We start from the raw sequence: 6097 nt of genomic DNA on the forward strand, positions 1-6097 counted from the left end.
TGACAAGGTCCCGCAGGGCGATTGGAGATGTCACACAATGAGGAGAAGCATCATATAAGGGGGTGAGCAGTGTGTGGGAACTTGCGAGCCAAAATGGGGATTGTGCTTGGACTAATTGTAGGTGCAGAAGAGGTGTAAACATCGGCATGGCCATTGAGCTCGCATGACGAGGTATCATGGATGTTGATAGTGGGCGGAGTCGGGATAGGTTCAGTTTTATCTCTAATTTTGAGTAGTACTTTGAAACGTGGATTTTTGTTAAAGTTGAAGCGTGGATTCATCTAGTTCAGGCTCCAGTTATCAATACTTTTGACTCAAAAAGGGAACAATATCCCCCGCCCCACCCCCCATCTTCCCACGTCGCAAGCTCCTTGCGGTGACCAGCAAGCTTTACAAGTCAACAATGCAGGGACACACACACACACACACACACACACACACACACACACACACACACACACACACACACACACACACACACACACACACACACACACACACACACACACAGGTGTCTGCCACTACCGTCATCGATTCCCCTTCCCATATGACGAAAACAATCTATTGAACAAGGGTGACCTACGCTTGGAGCCAAGCAAAGTTAGTTTCAAAAGCCAAGAGGAGGAGGAGGAATTGAGGCATGGCTCTACAACTCATCATCGACGGAGCAACATACAAATAAATATGGGGGGAAGGGAATCTTAGATGTGCTATTTTGCATCGATACGGAGCTCTGCTGATGGTGGGACTTGCAGAGCTAGAATAAAACCTAGGTTTAATGTAATCCCACCTACAAATTTTGGCATTTAGTCCAGTGATAAGAAAATCATCCACATAGAGAACCACAATGAGAATTACATCACCCTCATGCTTTACATACAATGTGCTTTCTGTTGGACTGTTACGAAAGCCTCGTTTGACCAAATGAGTGTCGGCCTTCTCATACCAAGCACGAGGAGATTGATTCAACCCAAACAAAGCTTTCTTACATTTTCACACTTTATCTTCCTGCACTTTAATGAAAAAACCGTGAGATTGCGCTACATAAACTTCCTCAAATATGTCACCATTCAAGAAAGCAGTAACAATGTCTGACTGATGTACATCCCAACCAAATTGAGATGCCAATGCACATAGAAAACGCACAGAAGTCATACAACAAGTGGGAGCAAAAGTCCCTTCATAATCTATGCCTTTTTGTTGTTCATAACCCTTTGAAACAAGTCAAGCCTTATAGCGATCAATCTCACCATCCGGCTTGCATTTCAACTTGTAAACCCACTTTGAGATTCCTGGCAAGAACCTAAACGAGTACGACTAGACAAAGGTGCATCCAATTTACTGTCACACAAAGTATGCACCAGCCATTTTGACATACCTCTAGCTTGCTCATTCTCATCCCTTTCCTCATCAAGTACATCATGTACATTTGCATTAGTAATAGGCTGATCTATAACATTTTCAAAAAACCCCATAGACTGTACATTTGCCTCATTGGAATTTACATTCGAACTTCCACCACTGAAAAGAGGCAACAAAGTGTTGTAAATGTTATGTGACCTTACATTACTATCTCTAGTACATCACAGCAAGGGATGAATAGAATCTTTCACAAACACAACATCCCGTGAGACCAAGGTATGCTTTGTTTGCAGATGATACAACATGTAACCTTTGCTTTCAGCACTACAACCAACAAAAATATATTTGACAGCCTTATCATCCAATTTTATGCGCTACGTTTGTGACACCAAAGCATATGCCAAACCGCATGTGCTTAATAGAAGGATTTATATCATGCCATGCTTCATATGGAGTCATAGACTACAAAGATTTGGTAGGACACCTGTTAAGCACATAAGTGGCACACATGATGGCCTCAAGCCAAAATGAATGCAAAAAAGCTTGACTTTTGACCATACATCGTGCCATTTTCGTAAGTGACCTGTTTTTCCTCTCAGCAACACCATTTTGCTAAAGCATGTAAGGCATTGTACATTGGTGATTTATCCCACGACTGGCCAGGAATGCATTAAATTCATGAGACATACTCCCCCTCTTTATATGAACGGAGGGTGCCCATAGTACATTTCGAGACATTTTCAACCATAACCAAAAATTGTTTGAAGCACATAAACATTTCGGACTTCGCTTTAAGCGGATACACCCATGCATGCCTGGTGTAATCATCAATGGAAGTCAAGAAGTAAAGGTAATTGCCCAGGGACAGAGTTTACATGGGTCCACAAACATGACTATGCACAAGCTGCAACCTGCGTGTGGCCCTAACTGAACCATCCTTTGGAAACTTTAACCGCTGCATCTTACCCAAAATACAGCTTTCACAAACATGTTTGACAGGTGCTTCAAGAGACGGCAAAGAAGCAACCATATCATATTTTTGCAAACGCAGCAAACTGACAAAATTTAGATGTCCAAAAAGTGCATACCAAAGTTTTGCATATAAAATAGCCTCAGAATCCACAACTGCATTTGCAAAATTCTGCCTACACTTGTCATACAAAGTAAGCTTATAGAGCCCACCGCATAAAATGCCAGATGCAACAATTTCATCACCGAAACTGAGATCATGTATTGTGTATTTGTTATCCACAAATTTGACTACAAGTCCAAGTCTAGCAAGTGTAGATATAGAGAAAAGATTCTTCTTTATCCCAGGTACATACAATGCATCAACAAGTGTGAAAGAATTGTCATTTGTAGCACTAAGCACAATCTTTCCAACTCCCTGAACCAGATAAGAGGCATTGTTGGCACAAGTGACCGAATTTCCATGGGAGACATACTCAAGAGAGGTGAACAAATCATGATGTGAGGTAATGTTCTTTGTAGCACCACTATCAAAATACCACACATGTGAATCTGGAGCAACTGACATGCATGCATCATGGACAATAGGATCATAAGTACACTCTGCACTAAAAGCCCATTCTGCATCAACATCAGCATCATAGTCTTCTTTCATAGAAGACTCAACAATAGTTGCATTTGTAGTGGAACCAACAATAGTAGTGGAACCAACCTCTTTCTTCTTAGCCTCTTTGGCCTTCAACTTAGGACACTACTTGATCAAATGATCATTAGCTTTACAATAATGGCAACGCATCTTCTTTTTGCCCTTTTCACCAGAATTCCCAAACGAATTGCTACCAGGAACAAGTGATTTACCACTCATAGAAGAACCATGAGAAGTGGCTACATTGTTGTTACCACCGATCAGCAATGAATGCATGTTCAATTGCATGTTGTCTACTCCTGTTTTTTCTGGAAAGTGACTCTTGCAACAGCAGTTGGAAGCTCTAGCCAAATCAAACGGTTTAGAAATCAAGCATAGTATGCAAGATGTGGGGATGCTTGAGAACCCCTACTTTTAGAAAATTGGACATTGAATTTTTTATGATCCTAAAAAATTTGATAAAAAAGAGCTCTAAAATGATAGGCTGATACAAATCCTCAGCCAAAATCAAAGCGAAGACAAAGGTTGCAACGCAAAATATAGAGGTGCAAAAGACATGCAACAAGATGTAGAGCAAGAGATAGAGTCAAAAACTGTTAGTAAACTTGGGAGGCCTATATAATGGGGCACACTTCAAACACAAAACCAAGAGCAAGAGAACTCTACAACAAAATCTATGTGCGGCGATAATGAGAGTATACCAAACCTACAATCCCACCACATTCTCCCTCACGACTCCTCCTAGGTGACCGATCAAGGCAACGCCCAGAGAATAGTTGGCAACACGCAAAAAGGGCTTGTTGGTGTTGTTGGTTGTTGTTGACGAAGGAGCTTAGTCAAAACTTTTCATCGAGAGGTGATCCCTTTGAACATATTCTCACCCAAGCATACTTAAATGCAAGGTAACTAAAAATTAAGTTAAATTTGCTTGTTATTCACTTCTACCTCAAAAAGGAGGTGTGCTTAAGATCAAATTTTGTATCTACATAAGCTCATCCATGTGTAGAATAAACATATGAGGGAATATCTAGAATTTAATTAAGTACACATGTATGCATGTGTGTTATGTATGCATCCATAGGTAATTAAGGGATAGAATCCTGTTTTTGTGATTTTGTTTACCTTATTTGGCCACTCTTATCGTTTACTCCATAATCACCTCCTCCTTAATGACATTTATGTGGTAAGCATGGTTCTCCACTTATGGTACGTGTGAACTAGGATGTGTGTCTAAGTCACTTGGTTAGACGATGTTATAACTATTTTGATTAAAGTTTGAAAGAATTTTTTGGGTGATGTTTGGGTTGTATGAATGAACTAGTGACACAAACTAATGAAGGAACTCAATTTGTATTTATTAAACAGTTTTGATGGTAATTAGAAAACAAGAGGTATGGGTGAGTGCATTGTGGAATGTGAGTGATTTGTATCCAATTGGAGCTATGTTTACAAGTAGTGGACCCACCTTTTTAGTTGGGTACTTTTCACAAGATTAGTTATTAAATGAGGATAAAACCTAAGAATTTATGGTGGTGATCGAGCCTCTTAAAGAGAAAAAGGCGTCGTAAACAAATACTAGCATTCTATAGAAAATGTTTGGTTTGTGGTTTTTATCGATCTTTGTTGAAGTCGATGGTTTGGGTACTTGCATGGCAAACCCTCATATGAGAGGATAGTTCCCAGCTCTGTAGGATATGCAGGCATAACATGGAGATTCCACGTGACGGTAAATGAATTAAGACGATGTCTCCCTAATTTTCTTATAGGTAAGGCCAGTTTCTGACGCAAGCTAGAGAGGATAAACCTTATTCCATTTTGAAGCTCTTAAAAGAGTGTTGAGCACTTTTCACAGTTTCCTATTTGAACATCTCAAAAGCTTGGGGTAGGGAGCTTCCTTTCCCAACTTAATTAGCAAAGTTGAGAAGGGTAGTCAATGGAATCAGCCGAGCGGGTGGTAGAATAGTGTATGGAATTGCACTAAATGAGGCTAAGGTCGTACAAGCTGAGACACTTCCACATGCTTGCTTGTGATTGGCTGTAGAGTGTGGCATGGGCCAATCAATGGGGCCTTTGGACTTTTGTGGTCTTATTGACTAGATTCTCATACAGTTATTCCATTTCAAAGAAAATCACCAGACCTGTCACTTGTAAGATGTTTTCATATTTTCTATTGTTAACATGACTCATCCATGAACACTAGGATGGGCAAAAGCATGTTCCTTCCAGCTTCCTCTTCCTCTTCCTCGTGGGCGACTTCCAATAGACCTTTCTATTACTCATAGAATATGAGGAAAGAAAAGGGCCTGCAATACCAAGACAGTTGCACTAAATGATTGCTAGTAAAGCTCTAAAAGCTCTTCTGCACACACATCATTACTGAAACTTCTCAACAAGAGAACTTGATTTGGAAAGGATTTCCACTATCCTAGTGACCCTGCCATGGTGACCAGCAGAGGCTAGGAAAGGACAAAGAGAAGTCCTTCCCCAGCCATCAAGAGTCCAGGGGGGAGAGGCCATTTCTTTTTCCCACAGCTACCGTGTCGATCGCTGGAGTGAGCTGAGGGCTTTGTTTTTCCAGACTCTGAGGTGTCAAGCTCTCCTCGACTGTAGCATGCTAGTGATGAGACTGTCACCCCATTCAGATTCCAGATGCTGAGCTGACCATGATACTGATCAGGAAATGGCAGTAGATGGGTCGGCCAGGATTGCTTGCCCCACGACCCTGAACCTTGGTGGATCACTAACAGTCCTTGTTAAAGCATATAAGATGCATGAGCTTACTCCAGTACAATAGAGGTATTGCCCATGTTGCCTGACAATGGTAACCATCAAAAACGGACAACGTGCTGCTATTTCAAATGTCTGGAGTAGCAATAAGCCTCTAATCTCATACATCATTTTCTCATCTGGGTAGCTTCCCATCTTAAGCTCCTAAGTTAAATAGGCTTTGCTTAGACTTTATTCCACGCTGTATTCAGATCTCTTGTCCAAGGACCTATAAATAGATGGCTGTTGCCTATTGCACTCTATAGGCAAGTGTTCTTTCCTGTTTCAGGGATTGTTTCTCAGTAGCAATTAACCTCAATGTTATTCACCCAATACACAAATTACATCGATCAA

This window comes from Adiantum capillus-veneris, chromosome 4, assembly GCF_014529385.1.
Source record: "Adiantum capillus-veneris isolate H3 chromosome 4, ASM1452938v2, whole genome shotgun sequence".
Taxonomy (NCBI): domain Eukaryota; kingdom Viridiplantae; phylum Streptophyta; class Polypodiopsida; order Polypodiales; family Pteridaceae; genus Adiantum; species Adiantum capillus-veneris.